The sequence below is a fragment of the Mercenaria mercenaria genome, chromosome 8, assembly GCF_021730395.1.
Source record: "Mercenaria mercenaria strain notata chromosome 8, MADL_Memer_1, whole genome shotgun sequence".
Lineage (NCBI taxonomy): Eukaryota > Metazoa > Mollusca > Bivalvia > Venerida > Veneridae > Mercenaria > Mercenaria mercenaria.
Genome location: NC_069368.1, coordinates 52,707,535 through 52,732,856, shown reverse-complemented (window position 1 = coordinate 52,732,856; position 25,322 = coordinate 52,707,535). Strand labels below are relative to the sequence as shown.

Below are 25,322 nucleotides of genomic sequence, written 5' to 3'. Positions count from 1 at the left end.
GTTAAAACATCTAATTCTCATGTGTTTCCGCAACATTATAGTCTGTCAGTATACGTAGCATAATTATACACCATTAATATCCATATATCTAAAAAACTATAATGCCGTGCCATGAGAAAACCAACATAGTGGGTTTGCGACCAGCATGGATCGAGACCAGCCTGCGCATCCGTGCAGTCTGGTCAGGAGCCATGCTGTTCGCTTTCAAAGCCTATTGGAATTAGAAAACCTGTTAGCGAACAGCATGGATCCTGTGCAGACTGCGCGGATGCGCAGGTTGGTTTCGATCCATGCTGGTCGAAAACTAAGACTATGTTGGTTTTCTCATGGCACGGCTCAATTATATATTTTATTTCTGTTCTTGTCTTTTTTAGTATTCGTTTAAACATTGCGTTATTTCTTAAATTTATTTTAACTCCAAGATTGCATACAGTTACACTAAAAATAAGATAATTTAATTGTGTCAAATGTTTAATCACCCTTTAAATTTCATTGTGTATTACAATATTGCCTGGGGATAAGAAATATCCGGTCAGTGTTGTTTCAAGCTGGGTCATAAAAATATGATAACCAACTTACTACAAGTGATAGGTACTTTAAAGTTTATGGTTTTATGGTTAACCTGTTAAGTACATCATTTTGCGCCCTGCTGAAAAAAAGACGTTTGTGGTCATATTTGAAGATTTACAGCTGTAAAATGGCGTAAAACAGAGAACTGAAAAAATACCAGTCAATCGGAAATATCGTCAACTTTAATTTGTTAAAATGTCAAAATGGTCCGTTGAAAATCGATTTAAAATAACAGACTAAGCTGAGCAATTACTTATTGTTTGTACATGTATGGTCCTGAAAGTAAATGTTTGTTTTAGATGTATAATATGTAACGATTTTAAATATGTTAGATACCATATTCATATTACTAAATATTACTTTTATTTTGACAATAAATAAAGTATTATATACATATTCGACTTGTTCCGCATTTCACTTTAATATTAATTTAAACTTCATTCAAGTACATCGTTAGTAAACCGTTTGCCTGTAAATGCATCAGATAGAAAAATATAATGACCAAAGCTATTAGTTATCGATTCACCCCACCCCCACCCCCGTGTTACAACAACAACACTTTGTACGGAAATCGACAAATTGGATTATTTGTTCTCCCGCTTTATCGGTTTTAAAGATGTTACTCAAAATTGGTAATGCAAAAGATCTATAGTATGTATGTATTTTAGGTCACTATAAAATTCTTATAACTTTCAGATTAATAATCAAATTCTACATAATATAAATTGTTATTATTACCAACCTTTTTTTATATAATACTTTGAAAAAAAAATACGCATGACAACCGCTTACATAGACTTACAAAGTCTGTAGAGATAAAATAATCTGTAATAGTATTAATTTCTTCATACTGACACTGATATTTTCGCAGAGAAAAACATTTTCTTTCTAGACAGAGGCAAGAGATGTTGTAATTTTTTGCAAAAGTGCCATCTAGAAAAAAAGCGTTATTTTGTCAGATTACCGGTACCCATTTTCTAAAAATAAAAGATTGTAATTATTAACTTTATTAATGCTTTTCCGAGATTCCAGTTTTAATCGAATGAATGAACGTGCGTGCCGCATTATTCATTCTTAAAGCTAGCCTCGGCTACCTAGCTTCTACGAAATAAAACTTCTATCTGGAGTTGTTTTTGTCCTTTCAACTTTAATCTCGTTTAATCCCAATGGTATTCATCAAATGATTTTTGCATGATATTTTTTTTTTATTTCAAACACTTGCAACATCAACATTTGGTGACTGACATCCTTGTAGACTATCGGATGAAAGAATGAATGAAATAATAGTTAAATGATTAGTTGTGAAGAAATGATCAATCGAATGAATGAATAAATGAACTACTTAACGGCTATCTGAATTTCTTTTTTATATTAAGATTACAAAATTAAACTGACCTTTTTGACGCTTCTGAATTTGTTAAAGCAATAAAAAGCAACCCGTGTTTTCCGATTAATTGAAATATAATTCATGGTCTGGTTTGTCACAAAAAAAAATCAGTTTTTTAAAAAATTAAAACATATAAATCAAATAAGTACTTACTCGTGACTTCCTTTCCTTTGAAATATGCAATACAGATTATCGCGTGCGGTCACTTGAGCCAGATGTTATCGTTTCGGGATATATGAACGCGCGAAGCGTGACGAAGCGTGTTCTCAACTGATTGGATACCTAATATCTGTATGCATTAAAGATCCAATTAATTTGCGCTAATTTGTGTTAATTGGCATTCATCGAGTTTCTGATATTGTCAATTTGCAGGTAGAAAATGTTAGAAATTGTCAGACTGGGTTACCAGGCTTAGGGTACATGGGCTATCTATCTGATTTAGTTAATATGCATACAATTATTATCAATTAATGTTGCAGTAAAACTGTTCGGCAGAAATTATATGTACAGTTTATTTTCGTGGAGATGGGTAAATCAGTGTAAATGCTTATATCATTTGATTTAATGAAATACACTCATTAATCTTTGCCAATATTTTTCGAGCGTTTTCGTTAATTTTAAGCAATATTTGTATTTTATACAGTCAATCAGCGTCACGCAATCCACGTTACCACGGTTATCATTGCTTTAAAGTAAAGTAATGTGATGTTATCGCTACCTGTTTTATCTTTATAAATTTTATTTTTTCTCTTAAAGTATTTATTTTTAGTACGCTTGTGACTGGTAATGTGTCTTTCTTTTTGTCTAGAATATTTTAAATAATTGACTTTTTTACAACGGGTGAATATGATAACTTTTAATAAATGGACCATAAATATCACGGTGCGTTTGACAAATAAGTGGAAAGTTTGCAAATAAATTTAGGGGAAAAGGTATGGCCAAAACTCGAACCCACTACCCTGATATTGGCAGCTAAACGCTTTGCCGCCCAGCTACCTGCACATGCGATAGTATAATATCAACTAAGAATTATATATGTAATATTTGTATCGCTATTTATGTTTGGACATTGAAAATGAATTTATGGAAATATACAAAATATTCACATGTACTAGGTCAATACTAAAGGACCCTACATCCACGAGAAATAAAATAGTCTGCCACAGTGTATACTACAGTGGAATAGAGGGGACATAGGAAACACTTTATTTATCACGTGCACACGTGTTAGCATCACATTCGCACATGTTAGATACCAAGTGCGAATGTGTTGATTAACACGTGCGCACGTAATAACTATCTTAGCTAACACGTTCGCATGTGATAGCTATCACGTTCGCAGTTGTTAGCTGACACGTGCGAACGTGAAATATTACCAACGAAACTAATCGAGATATCAGCCTTTTTTCATAAACAAGAAACACTTACTTCGTAAATAACAGCTAACTATAAATAACACTTCCTTATGAAAGACATCCATTTAGAAAAATTGCAGATCTTTCACGCTTTTTCATTGATCAGCTAACACGTGCGCACGTGTTAGTTATCACATGGGCACATGGTAGTATAACGTGCTGTCACTTGCGCACGTGATAGTTATCACCCGCACTCGTGTGAATTACCACATACGCACGTGGTAGCTAACACGTGCGCACAGAAAAAGTAAAATATTTCATATGAAAGGCGTTTGTTCGAATCTTTGGACGCAGACACATTATATCGATTATTTTTCGTCTGTAAAAACATTAGAATTGATTTCATAAGTTAAGTATCAATACATGTCTTATATACTTTTTCAGTACAAAATATAAATGGATTAGTCCCTCTTTTTTTCTATAAATATTTGCATTGTATGCACAAGCGTTGGAAATGTGCAGAAAAACAGTTAATTTATGCTTGCATTAGATTTTTACAATGGCGATGATCAACGGATGTATTTATCACTACAAATAAATAGGGATGAATTGATTAATCCTTTTCTTTTCTCAATCGGCTATTTAGATTAAATGTTAAAATAAATCGGGAACGCGCTAGATGAAATGATGGATTCATTCATGTTTGATTTTAAATTTGTACTTGTTTTGGTCCGTGAATGCTTTTTTCAGTTCATGTCATATTAATAATACCAATGCTTTTGTTTTACGGTGGACTTGATATTATATGTTATTATTGGTGAAAAAGAAATTCAAATTTAACGTTCTTTCAGCACGGATTACGATTTGTTTAATGAAGCTTTTAATTTTTTCTTAAACACGTCATGCTTACATTACGGAATACAATTGATTGCGGGTAAAATTTCATTTTGCACTCAGGAAACGGCATTTGTACATTTGTGGCATAGTTTTATAAAAGTTATATGCGACTTTGTTTTTTGCTATTTCAAATATAAGGACTTTTCATCTTAAAAACAGTTAGTCCGTCTATCTGTAGAAAAACATATCGCATACTTTTAAAATAGTAGTAAAGCATGTCCCTACAAATACCGTTAGTTTGTGTGTTTATCTATAGAAAAACATATTTTTTCTATTAAAATAGTAAACCTCTTCCCTTAAAATGCCACTTACATATTCACAAATTATTAGGCTAGAGGGCGTGAACGCTAGCATGCATTTTCACTACCATTCATAGTAGGATCAGTCAAATCGAGCCTGCAATACCTCACTGTTGTCATGTTAGGCAGCCTTGGTTTTCTGTTAATTAATAATTATATCTTAAAATATATTTGGAAAATGTTAATTATAGTAAATTTTAAGCTGACCTTTTTAGATTTTTAAATTAAAACAGTTTTTTCTTATAAGTATGCAATTTCTCACAACTTGTTCTAAGTTATGGTTTTCCTGTGACATCTTTCTGTTAGATAAGAAAAGTCAGATTGTCTGCTTGTTTTTAGAAAATGACCAGTGCGAACTGTCTGAAGAACTGCTTAACACATTTCTAAAAATTATACTATTTTATCAAGGACACCTTCGTATTTAATCCTGTCACTTTTTAACATATAAAATTATAGGAATAAAGTCTTTTTTCTTAATTTCTTTATGACTCTTTTGGATCTGAAGTTCAGCCTGGTATGAAAAATCGCATATGGTCAATTTCCGCTTCACTGATCAAATAAAGCTCCAAGAAAAGCCGAAGCCGAAGACATGTTCTGTGTTGTCAAAAACATAGGTATGCCTGGCGACATTGTATAAAAATGTGCTGGCCGTCCTAAGGATATATGAACAAATATCTTCAAGTGTCTAACTTTAAAAGAATGCGAAGCAGTTATAATCAAGATATGCACATGACATGAAAAGGATAGCCGGAAAATGTCGAAAATCTTAACATCATGAATGCAGATAATAAAAGTAATATTATACATTGAAGGGCTTAGTAAAGCCGCAGAATGCAACAATAAATCAGACGAAAGAGAACTCACTAAGTGAGAAACTTAAAATGAATACGAATCTATATGAAATAACATATTTATTATAAACACTTGTGGGCGCTATAATACCGGCTCTGTGCTTCATTACCATATGCATAGTAGTTCCTTTGAAATGATGTACTTTATTCAAATATGACCAAAGGTCTATAAATCACTGATGGCGCAATGTTCGAGATAATTCACCAGTTTGAACTACGAACCTCTTACCATCTAATAAAAGCAGGCTTCTTGTCAACTTTTGTAAAAATTACTGTAATGTTTACATCTGTAATCGATGTCAGATAGAATTCATCATATTAAGCAACATATAAGTGTTCGTGTACACAAAGGGTGCTCAAAATACATGGATCTACATTTTTGTAGTACACATACCGTAATATTTATTATTTATTGCAATTTTGCCTGTTTATGTGTGTTTTGAAATAAGTATGTTTTGAACAAATCACACCTTTACATGTAACAAAATCATCCCCGTTTGTAGGACAAATAAACAGCTATGTCAAAAGAACACTAATCCTTTAACTAAACAAACGTTTGAATCTAAAACAAATTTGTAACATTGAGATTAAAAGTATGAAAATACATGTAATCTTAATCGAAAAGACGGGAGTCAAATAAATATGTTTAGCTTATGAAACCATTCAAGTGTCTGTCTGTGTCTATGACTAGGTATAGTGGGGGAGGGTTAGGAGGCAAACATCTTGCAATTATCAGGTTTAACTGTTTAACACGAGTATTCAAAGATGGTTAGCTGATGTAAAACTGTCATAGCCCTATCGGCCATTGATATACACAAAGAGCAAGAAAATGTATGTATTCATTATTTCTTTGATGTATACAAAAGATAATAGGTAAGGGTACATTTCTCGGAAGCACAGAGCACCACATTCACTGCCTCAGAGCAACGCATTTGCAAACTAAGCCCCTACAAGATGGGTTGCTTCAAAAATCCAACAAGTACATTTTAATTTTATCTAAAATATAGATAGAGGGGGAGGGCGGGGAGGGGTAGAAGGGGGTGGGGAGGGGGTTGAAGGGGAAAGTAGAACAAGGATGAATATTCAAAAGGGAATGCTACGTTTATGAATCACAGTTACACTACAACGTAAACCACAGCATCGCAAACACTCTTGTACAAAAAGATAAACACACACGCACGCACACACACACACATATACATACACACACACAACTAACTTACATAGATAAACAGACAAGTAAAATATAACAACACTGTAGGGCACCGCTCAAGACACACAGACGCAAAAGCACACAAACACATATAAGTAGGAAAAACATATAAACAGGGAAAAAAACAACAATCAGGCACTGCCTTGGATTATGGATTACGGCAGCCAAATTTAAGGTGGTCGCAATAACTTACTCATAGTGAAAGGGAAGAGGATGTCAAAGCAAGGGAGCGCAGTTGCAATACACATAAAAACTAAAGTCGGCATTGCCTATTTAGATATACGTGTAGCTACTGCCACAAAGTTTACAAACTGAAAAAATAATTAAAGGATAATTTTCTGAAAAGAAACATTCTGGAAGCCATATACAAAAAAAAATCATACGGCATCATATACTTAATCACGGGTTAGATTTTTTCGAAGTAAAGATTCTTGATCGACCCTCTACCGAAATTATTAAAGAAATCTTATTTAAAAAGTTTACACAGGATCGTCTTGCCTTTGAAAATCTTTGAAAATCCCCTTGAATCTGCATACCAGTCGTCAACGTTATTTAGCAGAAACGTCTTCTTTGGATGACTCTGACAAAATATTTATCTGTGGTTTTAGCAGTGATAGAAATGTACTCTAGTGAGCAATCTAGAGCAATCTTTGTCCGCTTGCTGCACTTGAGTATAATTTAGTTCGTTCTGTTTATTACTTTGGGAAGCTATTTTTAAAATCAACAAAACTAGTTTTAAATTTTGACAGAAACTTTTTCTTTTTTTCTCTATAATAGAAGAAAAAATTATTAATCTTTTCATCATTGAGTCTTCTCATAGACAGCTCATCGAACCTGCAGTACTATTTATTTATTGTAAACATTAATAATTAGGCAAGTTGACTTTTAAGTGTTTAGACTTAAAACATCGAAAACATACTCATGGACCATTACCTTTTTTCCGATGTTTTCCGTCAGGCAGTAGACTGTTTCAGCGTAAATGGTGTTTCAGATAATTATCACAGAGCCGGAAGTAATCTTATTTTGCAGAAATAGAAACTGTGTGTCATTAGGATACTTTTGCAAGTTGATATGTAAACAAAATCGACACTTAAGAATTTGATGAAATCACGATTTTTTTAAATCCATATAAACTTATGAAATTCGGCCCAAAATGTAAAGTCTGTGCTTTATTTTTGTTAGAATTACTCAAAGAATATGGAACACTGTCAAGTTTTTTTTTTTTTTAAAAATGGGAGCCTACAGGAAAATCATATTTTGTTTTCAGTATATAATTCAAAGAAACATCTAACAATTATAAATTTACATCACTGTTATCTTTCTTTTTGTTAAATAAATTATATAGTCCGCTTATATCTTTAGATAATGGTCAAAAAAGTAAAAATATCTGTTTAAAGTTTTCTTATGTGTTCATGTATCAATATTTTTGCTCTTACGCAAGATAGAAGCGTTGCCAGCTTTAACAATTTACAAAGCTTACCATTTGGGTACTCGTATGATTGGAGTTTTTGCTTCCTGATGTCCGATCCGAGCTTAATTCTATGATTTATGGGAAAATTACTTTAAGCTATCACTTCTGCTTTCAAAACGTGCAGAAATATTTTAAATACGGATATAATTAGTGTCGGAAATCCATTAAGAATATTGAAACAATGATACAATGTCATTATTTCTCCATATTTCATATCTTCTATGAGTGTTGATTTATCTAAATATGAAAAACATGTTGCTGATATATCATTAGCTGGCAGCGTATTTGATGAGAACAATGAGAAATAAAATATTTTATTTAGTAAATGTCTATTTTCCATGTAGCAGTCAATCTTTTAGTCAGATATGAAATAAAATGATACAACAAGCACCAAAAACAAGATGCACATGTGGGTATTTGGTAAAAAGTCACCTTTCAATAACAAGTGTGATGCTTTCATGTAAACCTACTGGTACAAGTTTTGTTTCAAAGTTAAGTTACCTGGAATTTACGGTGTTCCAACAGGGCCCTCGTACTGTCGTAATGTCGACCGTTGTAGAGGGCATTCATTATTAAATGTATAGTATATCCACATTTCAACTTTATAACATGAACAATTATTTCATATACTATTTATAATTTAAAAAACCCATAAAATTATGTTATTTCCAGACCTCTGTTTATCACACCAAAATGGTGCAGTAGTAGATATTCTACTTTTTACCTGATACATGTATGTACAGTTATGGAACCTTTTCATATCGCAACTCATATTATTGTGATTATTGTATGTCAGGAAAGTGTGTTGCAAAATGCCACTCGCCGTTGATTTCTAAATCAGTTAAGTAATTGAGTGTCATATCAACCAAATAGTCAGTAGTATCAATAGTATTATCCTCACGACTTTCACAGAATTAGACATTTACAGAATTAGAAAATTACTCAACACTAATGGTTTCTCTAAAGTAAACAAAACATATATTTTTGTTGTTATAATTAGTTCCCTGTAGCAGATTATTGTGTATAACGCTGATTATTTGATTTTATTGCTCATGTTCGATGAAACAATGGCTAAGATGTCCGATGTTTTGCAGCATTTTAAGGCATTTAATATCATCTTAAACGTAATGGAACACTGATATTTAATATAAATATTGTTCTTTTCGGCACTGCAAGTTTCATGTTTCCCCTGTAAGTCGTATCAGTCATCAGCGACTAAACCATACCTTCAAACAACGCATAAAACCAGCATTCAATCTAAGCAGCTAACAATAAATTAGCCAAGAAAAGACACGGGGAAATACAACGAAATATATTTCATTTAGAACGTATATTTGTATGATGGGAACTGATAAGAAAAGAAATTGATCACTGGTCTGCTTTATTACACTTGAAAATTTAATTGTTGAACTGGCTTTTAGAAAGGACGTTACGACAATTTTGTTTTAGAAAGTTTTATCTTCGTTTAGAAAGAGGAAGCACATTGACTAACAAAACCGAGAAAAAGCATCAAAGGTGCTGTAAACACAGTTTGCATGTACTAGTTAGTAATAGATTTACAATAATATAGTAACGCAACTAACAACGGATAGTAGCATAATAGAAGTATCAATTTGAATATTCTACATTCATATATTTGCTTGCATTTGTGGTCATGTTTTTCTACATTTTTATTTTTATATCTTGCTCTGTTACAGTTTAACTGTTATTCTGTTAGTTTTAATTATCATGCATACGAGGTATGCAAACGTCCCCCCTTTGCTGCCAAATAAAATTATTTAAAATAAAATCTGAATATGTTTTTTTACATTCAAAATGTTCATAAGTTATAACAAATTTTAGATAATTGCTTTAATCTCTTTTCATCTTATGCTACTGAAACAGTATTTAATATTTATCCAATGTCGGTTCAAAACATTAATGTTTCAATGTTTCATAGTTTTGACTTTTTAAAGGCGATGTTTTGCTTTATAGTAAGTAACATTTTGATATTTAGAATTTAAATAGATTATCACATCATTTGAATCATCACATTTTTATCCTTCATTCATTCTTAATGGCGTTGTCTTTTCCGTTCGTACTTTGCCAATATTGTCTTGACCCCTTAAAGAACATATCCCAATTACAGAAAAATACAGGTTCAAAGACATGTCAACGCCAAACGTAGGAGCCTTTGATTTATCTTCTGAACCCCTGACGTTTTTCAAACTTAAGTTCATTTATTACCACCTTATATATTTCTAACACACATTTTACGACGGTGTGTTGAGAAAAATAAAATCGACAGTAGATACTATTTCATTCAAGTTTAGGAAAAAGCCATTCCAGACGTACCATATCTATAGTGGCGTATTTCTACTATTAGGTAGCTAATGTAGTTATCACGATAATATTCTGAACTTTCTAAGAAATGTGTACATTTTTCTAGGAAATACTATTTTCTAGATATTTTTTTTATTTCCCAAAAGGTATTTAGCGCAAAATGTTGTGTTAAACATAATGCCTTAAACGGCCATGAGATAGCTAGGTAGCTATCACAACAACTTTCAAGCAAAGTGGCAGTTGTGCAGATGTCAGAAAACATTATCGTACAATACAAAAGTATATTTCTTTGATACTCAAGGTTATGGCGACAAACTTTTCAGAAAAGTTTGAAATGTCAAGTACTGGGATAGCTATCTAGCTGATAAATGGCAACTTTCTGCTCTTATGGCATACTTTTGCTTGGGCGATTTTTGCATGACTTTCCATGGATTTAGCAGTAACATTTATCTCACCCTTTTTATTTACGCATAAACGTTTTACTTTTAACATGATGACCATTAGAAAATAATGTTCTAAGTAGTAAATTTTCGACCTACAATTTTGTATTTAAAAAAGAACTACCGGAATATTTCTTCGCCAGCTGGGTTAATCGCTTAAAAGTCATCGCTCTCGAAAAAAAAAACAAAGTGTTTATCTACTTTGGATGTTAGGTTTCGCTTCCTTGAAAGTAATAAACAAATGTATAAGTGGCATTTGCAGACATTGAAGTTACAATATTGACGTCACAAAGGAAATTAACTTTTAAAAATAAGAGAATGATGATATTCGCGTAGGAACAGATTACATGAAAACATTTATATGCTCTTCGATTTCTAGAAATATTAGTTATCAGTATCATATTTTGATTAAGGAGAACATTGTTTATCAACTGGCCTGAGCAGTTAAACAACGTTATGTGTTATTGTCGCTGCATGTTTGCTAATATCTTTGTTTTTTTTTTAAATTATAATTTGTATTTTTTACAATTCGAGGAGTGTTTAAGTGCATAAAAGATAAAGACACACCTGGACTTCTTTAGCATTTTACAGCTCGAATTGTACTATGATGTTAAATTTGTCACGATTTACATCTATATCATCCTTGTAAGCCAAGCATCTCTTGATCTGTTTATTTCTATACTGTGGTTCATTAATTATTCCAATTCATTTAAAGATAAACGAAATAAACGAAATGGTTTTGTAATGGTTTTGTTATCTGTTAGGTCTAATATACAGAAAGAATTTTCAAAATTGGATTGAATGTAAACGAATTTTTAACGTCTAAATATTTAGTAAAAATGACAGACATTTTGTTTTTATGACAACATAAAACAAAATCACTGATTCAATATACTTTCGATATATATTTGAACTGCTCTTTTGTAAATAAATTCTAAAACAAAATTTCCATAATTTTAACAACTAGAATGAAAAATGTTTTATCTAAGAAACTGTAGAAAATAATCTATTTGAAAGAAGCTTTGCTGAAAAATGTGTAAATGACGCCATAAATATATATTTATTATGTATTACGCCAATTCTGGCCCATGTACATGCACCAATATAACATAATCATAGAAGAAATCACAGTACAAATACACAAGATGTGTAAGCAAGATGACAAATATCAATAGATGAACACTTCATATCAAGTGAATGTTACATCTTTGAGAGAGGGAGGGACTGTAAGAGCATTATGTAACATTATGAGAAAAATAGAGTGTTACAAACATAATAGAGACTTTTAATAACATTTATTAATGACTGCTACACAAGCAAGTTTCGTTTTTCAAACGCCTTGTATACATACGATGAAAGTTGTCTTAAATCAGTAACATTTTCTGTTTTAGTCAGTTCCATAAATTTGATATAATTAGGATGAAACCGATAGTATCTTCTAATGAACTGATGCCATAAATACTTGAATGGGTGAACTTTAGTAAGTCATTACCTTAAATTTCAAAATGTATCATTTTCTATTGCAATCCGTTAATCTTTTATTTTTTTCTAAAAGATGACTTTCATATAAAGTCAACACGTAGTTAGGCATTATTTTCCCTTCGATGTGAGAGCTTGAATCCAATTAATTACTGTGTGTAACATTTCTTTTCCTGCATTTCTACATTTTAATGGAAACATGTCAACTTTTCATTTTTAATGTACAGCATATCGCAAATAAAGAAATAAACTCCAAGTCGTATACAGGTTTCAATGAAAGCTTTTTCTGAAGAATGATTCTGGCCAAAGTCTGTTGCTATTTACGAACAAAATTTGTTTGAACATCACAAACAAGATTATTGTCTTTTATAACCCACTTAAGTCTAGCAAAGAATTTATGCTGAAAAAAATAATGAAGGGTACATCAATCCAGTACCTCTTTGAAGCGTAAATTGAAACATAAGCAGATAATTATAGTACTGCTATAATGATGTATTCAGATATGTCAGTAATCAGGATTTAGTAAAGACATGACAAAAACAGGTATTCACTAATTATCTACTATTAAAACAAACAATAGAACATTGAGAATGCATCAAATCATAAAATATACTGGTTTATTTATTAAAATAAACACAATATCTAATCATATCAATCACTCGTCGCGCTTTTTCAGGAATTGTCATTTTTATTTAAGGCATTCAAATATCAAAAACACGTTTTTATTTCTGTTGTACCCAGGAGGGTACAGTCTTAAGTTAATTGGGTTTTATCAACCTTGTTCTGACTTAAACTTTGATTATACATTATCTACCGTAACTCGTGCTCCCAAACTATATTTTTCTATACAATGTATTGCATATTTCAAGCCATAAATTATCTTTAATTCAGAATCTGAAGGACATGAAAATTCACAGAAACAAACCAAAACGTTAAGATTTCTGTTTCCCAAACTTCTCAGTTAAGTTATTTAATAACGATAAATGCGAAAAGTTTAGAATCTAAGTCATTTTAGACTGTTGAAAAATATTATATCATTTTAACAGATACCGTATTTCTTGTTTGTATGTGGTGACTATTTAGTCCGCACGTAAGTTAATATGCTCGACGGTCTAGGTAAACAGCGCACTTGCGTTGAAATTTCCACTGTTCCTTGGAACTGCAAGTACATGAATGATGTTAAGATAAAATATCGCGCTGAGGTTTCTATTCAAGATTACTTTTAGAAAAGAAATATATGACAAGATTGTTTCGGTATGAAACAAAATTCACAGAAAATAATATAATACCCAATTATTTTGTGTTTTCTTCGCGAGAACGCATAATATTATTTTTTGTCTGATGAACGCATGCATAATTACTTTACGGGTGAATCTTGTAGATTGAAATGGTTCTTTTTTATTCCTAAGATAATCAAAATTATGTCAGTCTTAGAATAATCTTGTTTTATGCAATAGAGCAAACAAAACAGACAATTATCATTATTAAGTTTATAATGTATTTTCTTCTGAAGTTACAGTAGACGTCCTTGATCAAAGGAACAAAAACGTTTTCATTAGAAGTTTGTTTTGCCCTTCATCACAAGACTGCCTAGTGAAATAAGCACTAGAATACAGACGTAACAACATCTTCTTGCAGAATGTCAAGACGAAATCTGTCCTTGACTTTGGCATTGGCTATTTCTCGCAAAAATAACAGTTATGTAAAGTAACTTAAAGGAGAAATAAAATGTAGAATAGAGTAATACATCATCAATAATAAATATTTAAGAACTATACCTTGCGAACTAATCTACACGCCATTTCAAGGGATGTAGTTAAAAATATTACCTTAAACGACAGTCTTTAGGATTAAAACATGAAAGTATTACATTAGAATAAATTTAAATATTTCTTTAACCTTTATAGCTGCTGCTTATAAAAACAATTACGCGTGCTTTAATATAAATATAACCATATACGAATTGGTGCGCTATGTACAGTTTTTTTGTCTTATTTTGTCAGTACACTGAAATTGTTCAAAGCATTTTCTAAATTAATAATACAATTAGATCAACATCATAAAATGTAAAACAAATAACTTCAAAGAACTGAAAAAACTTCATTCATCTTACGACTTCAACTCACTTTGAAAAGTCACAAAGAAAGAACACAGTAAAAGTTGTGTTTTAAGAAAACGATATTACGGCATAATTTGTTTTCGCTGAACCTGTGATATGCACGCTTAAACAAAAATGTACTTTCAGTAAAATTTAAGATAACGGTACAGTGTCAAGTGGCCGATTAACTGTTTTGTTCAGTATACATAGATGCATAGTGGAAGAAGTCGTTGTACAGATGCTCATAATGAAATGGATATATTTGTGACGGTATCAAGCAAATATATTTTGTGCAAAACGTTTTTTTTTCTTCATTCAGTTTAATACTAACCACTCCACAAAAAGGTCGTTACAAAATTGTGGAATTCGATATCGCAGATGTGAATTTATGCATCTTTTATGGCGTTCGCTGAAATCCTTTATTCCTTAAAATATCAGAATGGTTTTGTGGTAGCGTTATATATAATCTATTTGGTGTGCATACGCTAAATGCTTCTTAATTTTCTATCCAGTTTCATATCAACCAGCCTGCAGGGATATTCTGATAAACACGGTATGTTTTTATGATCTACTTAACTACTTTGACTCGCTCGTTTCATGCTTAAATCATTAGAAAAGGCTACAATGCAAAAGTAATTAGGCTAATAATTATCGTTAGGTATTCGATTTAAATCAAACTCTTTATCCAGGGATGAATGCGAAGGGTCTATGATTTTGTCTATACGCTGTTAGACCTATTTCACATTCACCTCCATCACATATCGCACTTGAATCAGATAGGTACCTTATTTTTCTGAAAATACCATTCCTTGATAAAAGCACGGAGATTATTCATTCATATAGTACTTTAGAGAAAACCGATATATGCCAGATTACTTTCCTGCGAATTGCAGCACATTGAGGAAGATATTTTACTGTATTTATGTGCTCAAGTCAATAGAGACTAGTCGCTCTCCACTTCACCGAGTTAAGATTTTTTACTGAATATTAGATAGTTTGCGCGTTTGGTATATCAATGTAGAATGCTATGTTGTTATGAAAAATTCAAGCTAAGGACACATTAGTTTAGTATACTCCATTACGACGTACGTAGTAAAACGTAGGATGTAAATATAATATACCTTTATCCTGCAGTAGCCAAGGAGGCAGTAAATTTTCAGAGCTTCTCAGAATCCAGTCTCCTACTTGAATTTAAAACCACATACTAAAGGCTGTAACCACGCACCTGAAATACAAATATTGTAATATTAACCACTACCTGTCCCTCATAACAAGTCATTAGCAATACAATTCTAACATCTCTTTTTCTCTACAAGTCGCGTAATCCGATCACGAAAAAAGTTTAAAATGCCAGTTTTCGAATTGCTACAGGAAATTCCCTGAAGATGACAATACCAAATGCTACACACTATCTCACTATAATTTAACTGCAAAATCCCAAAATAAGCGGAAATATACATGTTCTATTCGTACCGTCTTTTTAGTATTCAATTTTCCAGAGGCCCCTGTTAAAATGACAGCTTTACTTTAAACTAGGTGAAGGAATGCATGCGTCAGCTTCCGCAAGTCACTACGTCAAAATTCTATGGTCAAGGCTACTCCACTGAAACTCAATTCTTGCCACTGAAACTTGAACCTGACATATATTACTAGTTTAAAGTATATATATCCACTGCAATCCATGATCTGCGTCTTATTTCTAAATTTGAACGTGACAGTTTGGCACAAATTGCTGAAAACTGTTTAAATGGCCCTTAAATTCTGAAAGAGAAATAATAGGTTTGACTTATTCATACGGTTTGGCCTTGATGCATTCAAGTAAATGATGACAACTTTAATAGAATTTTGAATCGTATTATCTCAGTCACGAAAACATTAACCCTCGGTGACTGAGAACAGGAAATAATTAATGTTAAACAAATTAACATATTTTTGGTTCATAGTATACATAAAACGATAGACGGGCGACAGTTACTGTGTTAAATGCCTCACGATGCATGAAACAAGCCAAACCTACGAACACTTGCATATCAATACAACAATAGCTGCAATGAATCTAGTATTAGCATGTGCCGAGGACTATATTTCATACAGGAACGAATATCAAGGTTAGTGAATTTTCTTTTGCAAAAACAGGAACAACATACAAATAAAAAATCATTTAATTTGTATTCTTGTTAGTTTGTATAAAAATGCCAAAATGTGATATTTTAACTTCAGTTTTCCGGAGTCAAATTTACATTCATGACGATTATCTAAAATAATATTGTACGAATGTGCACAATTCCATCATAATCTATGTAGATACTATTTTCTTTGTTACTCACGATGTCTGTATAACAAAAAGCAACTCGCACAAACATGTAAAAAAAGCATAAGTAGTTGAATTTAATTATATTCTTATTTTAAAGTTACTTCCGTCAGAAACATATACGCTCATTATAATGAAAATGTTAATTCGTAAAACGTCAAGTCAGAAGTGAGTATTAAAGATTTCAACTAATAACGTAAATATAGAAATGTTAAATGTCAGTTGAAAGTTGTAACCATAAATAGTAAATTAATGCTGTTGTAAATGTTTAAAAACTGAAGGCTGTTGTTTCTGCAGTCAAATTTACGAGGTGCTTTGGAGGAGCAAAATAATAGCGGTTTCGGTTTGATTGACTAAATCATAAGCTGTAGTGACATTTTCAACACCTATTACATCCCCTGGCGCCAGCCTAAGCCAGGCGATATTAAGTCCTGATATTGATGGAATCTATGATCTAATATAGTTCGTCATTCGCTTATTTCGTTTAACATGTTCTTTGAAGCATAGACTATGGTCTAAAATATTCAATGTTTAGTATGTTCTTACATAAACGCCTTCTTACATTAAGTTTAGTTTTAAAGTATTCTTACGTTCTTTGACGGCTACCATAAAACAGGAAGCGATAGCTTTAGTTATACTCCCACACTGAAATATAAAATGAAACACAAAATTCTAACTACTCTGTATGACATTCATAGCAGTGCCAAATGCTTGTGTTTATACTATTTTTATAAGCTACGTCGTTAAAATGTCCAGACTGTTTAGAATATTATTAAAATTTTATCAAGCAATCTTTGATAAAGTGCTTTATTGCGAATGTCTGTCGTATCTCAAGTTTCATATTATACATTTCTTTTGTAATGTCCTGTATAACTGATGTTGTATATTGACTTTTATTCAGCCCATGAATTATTAAAATGATATCGCAAAAAAAAAATACATTCCATTTAAAAATACATTTACTTGTATTTCTCGTATTATAATAAAACACTGAAGCTAGTGTTTTTTGCCAAATTGAATAACAAGTTTGATGAAGCATTCAGGCGAATGAATAAAATCTCATTAGTTTCCTTATGCTGTCGATACATATGATAAAATTGTTTTGAAAAGATGCAGGATAGCAAAACCAATGATTATTTCTACACAAGGAAAACATACTTGGAAGTGTCTAGACGTGGTCGACTCGAAACTGTTGGCTTGTTTTGAAGCACGTATACCCTGAGCGTTGTGGCTTTGTATTGCTGGAATAATGGTAGGGAGTTCAATTGCGGTTAACCTCAATTAACTTAAATAAAAATGCGCAATACGGTATAAATAATTATGTGATTCAAAAAGAAACTAAAATAATAAACCTATTATTTGGTTTTGTCTCTCAAATGTTAGTCTATTGAGTCTTATAAAGGCATTTCATAAATATTTTGCATATCAGATCATTGTTAGCTATAATTACTTAAATGCTAGGCGTATTATTTCTCAGACGTTAAATGTGCTTTTTTTGGGAATGGTTACTAGGAGAAATAAGTTTGTATTTTCATAATATATATAAACACGGTATGGTTAAAGGGTGAATGTTAGTAACTGCAAAGAAGTATACACTCCTCATTGTTGATTTCGTCATTGATCGTTCGATTGCGGTGCTTTGCTGTGTTTCTTCTTCACTTATGCTTAAGTCTGTTTCCTTTTTCTATGTTTTATAATTGCATATATCCGGTTATGTGCTATACATGCTCAGTAGGTGTACATTTTACTGTACCCCTTTTCTGTGGTATGTTTTAAGGGCGTCCAAGGTCTTTGAATGAAACTTTTGTAGCTGACCTTATACCGTTTTTTCTTTTCGTTTTTGTTTTTCTCTATGTGCAGAATTAATCAAATTTTGGTTGCACATGGTATCATGATCAAGAAGTTTTACTTAGTTATTTTATGTTTATGCTTTCAAATCAATGAATTCCATTAAAATAAAACGAAATAATTGAAAATGTACAATAATCAAAATGCCATACAAATGGATAATTGATATAAATATTAAGAAAGATATCTCGTCTCGTAAATTGGTTTTAATCAAAATGCTAATTTGGTCTGAAAATACTGGTTAGAAATGTCTCCAACATGATTATACTACCGATTATTGTTTATAATTTTGTATAATAAACATATTCAGACGTCGTTTAGTAAAATAGAAATATAGAGGAAATTAGTAAAAATAAAACACAAGAAAAAACCTTATTTCCTCTGACATAACCCTTTTGGAGGATGGGAAAACAGAAATAACTAGGACGTAAATATAGTATTATTCAAAGAAGTTATGTGTTTGTGTTGTTTGCAGCTGTGTATCGATACATACACTAAAGATATAAGTAATGTTCTGATGACTCTTGCAGAAATTCTTGTTCTAGACTGTTACCGTCAAATAGTTCAGTGAATTAAGTTAAGCAAAAGTATATACTCAAAGTTGACAATGGCCTGGGTTTTGTTAAAACGTTTTGCAATAATATGAGTCAAAAGCAAGGCCTGGTGTTTTTAAATATTTAAAGCGTTTACGTTCTGCATATCAAACTGTTACATATTTAGCAAGTGTAGACTTTTATACATTTCATATTCTCTTTTGATTTTATTCCCCAAATAAATCTTATCATAAAGACATGAACTTTTCTGATACTGATTGATGACACATTTATCAATTCATTATCATTATTCGTTTTGCATATTCAAATCAATTGTTGTCTGCATTGTAGAAATTATTAATACCACGATATAATATTTCGAAACATAAATATATACTATATATAGTAAGAGCTTTCGGCAAGTATAGGGTTATATATTATGTAGTTTTTGTCTAAACTGACAAAGGAAAGACGGCTTTGCGTGTATCGGTGCTATACATCGGGCACGTTAAAGAACCAGGCTGTCTATTCGCAAAGGCTAAGTTTGCCAGACTGGCCTGTATCTGCATATCTATATCTCTATCTGTTATGGGGGCTTTATCTCACCCTGTCCCTCTGGTCAGATCGCGCTGTGTATGTTCTAGTAGATGATGAATTTCGCGCCCAGTGTGGCTGCGTTTGCTATAGGTAAAGCGCCTTTGAACGTATTTTCATGAAAAAGGCGCTATATAAATCTGGTATAATAATAATAATAATAATAATAATATCACAATCAAATCTCTTCAAAATAAATGCTTACGCAAATATTGCTATTTTGTTAATATTTTCTCGCACAGTAAAGTTCTACAGTCACAGTGTAGGTTTTAATGAAATTAAATGAATATAAAGTATTCAATCAGATTTTATGACCTTCAATTGATTTAAACGTACCAAAAGTTTTGGTCATATGTTTAATCTTACGTCAGATTTAAAAGCTGCCTGCTTTATCAATTAGGAAAAATAATATTTTTTCTTCGGGGTTTGATATACGTTTCCGTGTGTCCGTATGTTCTTTCTTTATTATACGGATAAATTGTATTACTTGGATTTTCGAACTGTGCAGAATTACCATAACATTTAAGTTAGAAATGCAGCTACAATTAAACCCAGAGAGCGCTAGTGCATTTTGTCTTTCAGTGTATTAATACGCCTTAATTTGTTTTTACAATTTCACAAATCATTCATCAGCATCTCGCCTGCATAGATCTATAGGTGAAACGCCGATCTGCGGATTGCCGGGTCGTCAGTTTTATCCTCGGGTGATGCGTGTGTTTTTCATGACGATTGATTAAAACCATTATTGCTTAAATCATTCGTCGCCCACCTCTGATTTATGTTTGGAAATTGACTACTTGAAGTACTTGCAGGTAACATGGAAGTGCTGGTACTAAATCCATGAAAACTGGTTTAGTTAACTGCTCGCCGTTTCATAACTGAAAAACTGTTGAAAAACAGCAAAGAAAATGCATAGTGGCATTTCTGCCTCGAGGGAGCTAGACAGCTGAAGCGATACTTAAAAAAGCTTATCTTCCGAGAAATCTACCCTTACCTGTTATCTTCTTAAAAAGGGGTTACTAATAGTCGAAGTTTCCTGGAAGTATTATGTCGATAAATTACAATATTAACTCGATATATTTACGAAACTGCCCATAGTTGCCATTTATTAGCTAGATAGCTTTCTCGCTACCTTCAGAAACATCTTGAAATTTCCAACTTTTCTGAAAATTGCATCTATATAGTGTAAAATCGTCCTCAAATATAACTTATTGCATTAATGTTTACAGAAAAATGCTAGGAAGTTTAGAATATCATCATGATGGCTACTTAGTTTTTATGGTAGTTCCGAAAGCATGGACGGACAATTTTGCGCTATAACATTTTTATGAAAAAGAGATCTAGAACTTTTCGTTTATTGCTGTTATGTTTTCTGAATAATGAATCATTTTCCTGGAACGTTAAATTTATTCATACACTCTTTCGGCCAGTAATCACACAGACACTATGCAATGCTTAAAACATTCCTCAAGTAAGCTGTAAAAGAGACTAACGATACAATAGTAATAATGAAAATGTCATAATTAGTTCAAAAAAACAATAGAAGGTAGGGATAGGAGAGAACTACTTTTTAACGACGTTCGTCATAAAAATACAATATTTACATCCTTTAGAAAAGCCATTCATTACCATCTAACGACACACTTTGGAAGCGAAATTATTTCCGACTATTCGGTATTATTCGCTCATGCTGCATTCATTTAAATGTTCATTATATATACTTCTCATAATAACAGCGATTTCATCATGACATGGACAAATTTGTATTTGCAGGCGTCTAATTATATCGTATATCTAGCTCATTACCGAATGGTTATGGTCGATGAACTCGAATCGCATAGCCTTCACTAATACTCGCTTGTGGGGTAGAATATATCTTTTGAGGGAGTCTCTCTAATGACCATCGTTGTGTTGGCCTGACTCTATAACTGTACAAAATACAGAATTATAGTTTTAACCGGTGCAATGATTTTAAAACATGAACTAAATACTTACATTGAAATTGTTGCCACGGTAATGTTTTCTTCTTAAACGGAATAGCATTCTAGATTTAAGGAAAACTAATGATCCATCAAGTGATCTGATTCAATTTAATTTTTAACTATCGTACACATTTCATGTTTCATTTTTTCCGTTCATTGGGAACTTCTCGCTTTAAAGCGTTTGGCACGAAAATGAATGTTTTCCATATTTTGAATATGTAAGCCTTATTTTATCATTCCTTATTGTGTGCAAAAGTTCACAGATTACAACGAGACTTGCGAGTGAATGGAACAATCCCTCAAATAATTTGCTGAAGCTACGCAGAGATGATATTTTTTTTTGTTTTAGTGTAAGACGGAAATATCTTTAACAAGTGAGCACCAGGTGCAATAGACACGAGTGGAAATGTAAGCCATGGTGTTCATGAATGAAATATATTTTGATCTTAAATGTAAAACTGTCAATTTTTATTTCAATTTCTGGCTGAATTTACCCATTTTATAGTTTATTACCAGGAAAAAATATATTTGATATTTTTCACTATGAAAATACTAGACTAATTTCACTCAGATATTTAGATTAGGAACTGAAAATATGTAATAAAATTTTATATTGACTACTATCTTATTTCATTTCTCTTTTGGAGTCGTTTTTATTCATTATGAATGTATACTGAAAAATGAAATTTCATTTGACATTAATATTTCATTCTTTACATTTATGACAGCCACAAATACAAAAGTTCATTATATTGTTTACTTACACGATTACAGTACTAATATAGAAATTGTTCTTAATTTAATAAATAAAAATACGATATGTCGTTTAAGCAAAACGTCTTAATATCTTAATGCATACTGTTAACGTGTATTTGAAACTGACAGGCTGTTGTCTCTTACATTTTACAATTCTTTTGTGGGGGCGGAGCTTTACAGAGATTATGGTTCTTAACAACTATTGTCGATAACAATCTTTTTCAAGACCAACAGCAAACGTCAAAAAAGATATAATATTATGTTTTGCCAAAAGCAAGCCTTAAACCTGCAACATTAAATGCTAATGACAACCTTGCTATTTATTCAGATGCTGTTGAAATGGCGTTTGCTTAGTCTGCCTCAGCAGAACTGCAATTTGCCTGACAAAGTAGACAGACTTTTCATTGTTTGTAACATGATAGATCTATATTCCCTAACATGATAGACTATGAAATAGTTTCCAATATGTATTTAGAGCATTGGCATCAAAAATGACAATCAAATAGTTTCAGGCGGCAACTTATGGTTACTCAGGACAAAGTTTCTACGTTTTCAAAGATTTTTGTTTGAATATTGGTAAATTAACCGTACTATATAAACATACAATATTAAAAACAAATATTTACACTCATTCGACAACATTTAAGCAGACAGAAGTGTTGCCATTTGTGGTGAAGGGATAATTTAAGTCAATGATTATGTGCATTTGTTTTCAAAACAGTATTTATTTCAAATTAAATCAGATTTAAATCGAATATAAAGTTTGACTGGCATCATTCGCTAAAGGCTTTTAAGATAAATATCTGCCATAAAATACTCTTTAAAGGACTTTCTGGAAAAAATATCTCTTATCTCAGACTCTAGATGAGCCTAGAGGAAAAAGTTTTTTTGAGAAAATATCAGCTTCATTATGAAGAAAGAAAGAAACATTACAGATTATTTTATCTCGACAGACGTTCTATGTCTAATATAACGTATGATTATTGTAAAGTTAAATGGCTTTAACATTTGATTTATAAATGTATTAGCAGTTTTCATTCAAGTTAAAATTTAAAACAATTTGAAATAATCACTAAATTCTTTAATTTTATTTCTGTTTTTAATACCATTTCGATCTGGATTTTTACTAAACTTCCTAGGATAAGACAAAATAAATTGTTAATTGATGATTATGTATGGGAAAAAATAGAATACGATTACCAATTACTTTTTCTAGTGTTTAATGTGTCTGCGACTTTTTCTTGCAAAACGTTTATGATTTCAGTGCTGTTTATATATTGTATAAACAATTTTATTTAGGCACGTGCATTGATATATTTTAAGAAGGTTGATTTGAAACATGCCTAACTCGAATGTATATACCCGAAACAGATTGAGATATCTTGTGTACATTATATGTGTACCTTTTGATACAGAAATAACATTTTTATTATTTTTGATCGTGGCAATATTGTACTGGTTCCTGTCATGCTCATCGACAGACTTTTAAATTAACAAGTTGTTTTTTTTGCGTTAGAATATCTGCAGAATACTGAGAGATTTGTTCTTGCACAAGCTCGGTATGGCAAAGGAACCAACATATTCCGAAGGATTTTGCAAATGCTATAACGCGAAACGAACACGCGTAAACGCTAGTCTTGCTTAAAACATGTAAAACACTGAAAAGTGAATATATTGTCCGTCAGCGTTCATAAAATGCGCGGGAATTACAGTGTTGTTTGATCGTGTTGACGTCATTTCCCTTTGAATATTTCGTTTTAGGGCCGTTATATGTTTCTGCTTTGCCACGGTACGTGTACATATTAAAAGGTGTTTAACAGCAGATGAGCGTGAAAATCTCTCTGTTAACACACTAAACGTTTACTCTTCTATGAAAACACAAGAACCACAGTTTTACGCAAGAATGAGTACATCAGAATAAAAATATAAACATGACAGTCTTCATGTTTATTGTCGGATTTACTATGGTTCATAATTCAATCCCTGGGCATCTGAATTATGAACAATGGCAATTCAAATGATAATCTACATATAGGTCCGAATTACATAATAAACAAAATATGGCATTCAGGAAATCTTTGGCAAAGTGGTGCAATAGCACTAGTCAAAACATTATTATAGAATTCAGTAAAAGTAAAGACTGTGACTATCTCTTGATCAGTTTAAAAGGGACATGCTTAGTCTTTAAACTGGCAGAAAATGTTATAACTACTTTTATGAAATATTTGAAATGTTAAATAAAGCCCTCATTAAAAAACCTTCCACATATAAATTTACTCCAGATTGGATCATGAAAGGTGACTATGAAAGTACTGAATTTGAATGGTTAGAAGTGTCTGTGCTGAACGATATTCTACAGAAATACTATTCCTCGGCTCAGACAAAAGATGGGGCTACTTCAAATTCGGTCTTATTGGCGTTAGAACAGGAAAAGTCGACACCAGACAATATCTCCAATCTCATGCCTTATGGATATCATTAAGGAACGGACTTCAATCCGGGGCTAGTATGCATTTCCACTACCGTCCATGAACATGCTCAATCAAACCGAGCCTGCAACATTTTCGTTTTTGTCGTGTTGAGCGGCATGTAGAGTTTCCACATTTTCTTTTTTGTCATGTTTTATATCAGGTTTCTTCTAGATTGATTAAGGGGCTCAAATGCGAAGAGAAATATCTAAGTGAACACCAATCTGACTAAAGTACATCTCCTATTACGCTACGCATAGGATCTGGAGACGAGCTATTGACAGCCTCGTTCTGACGACCCTTCCGCTAGCCAATCAGAGCCTTAATTACAACATTTTGTAAATCTACATTTAGCCTGTGTTTTTCATATTTACAATTCTTATGACGACCACATCGCGACTACGCCCTCGTGATCTGAGAGAAATTATATGTCATGGTACGGACTCGG

At 32.0% G+C, this 25,322-nt stretch overlaps 1 protein-coding gene across 1 annotated transcript in view; it reads left to right on the top strand.

The window, feature by feature from the left end:
- Positions 1–16,175: 16,175 nt before the first annotated feature.
- Positions 16,176–25,322, top strand: part of LOC123566328 (5-hydroxytryptamine receptor 5A-like) — a 43,300-nt gene continuing 34,153 nt past the window's right edge. The window contains exon 1 of the mRNA XM_053549985.1: positions 16,176–16,490. The gene's annotated coding sequence lies outside the window, so the exon portion shown is untranslated. The remainder of the gene's footprint in view (positions 16,491–25,322) is intronic.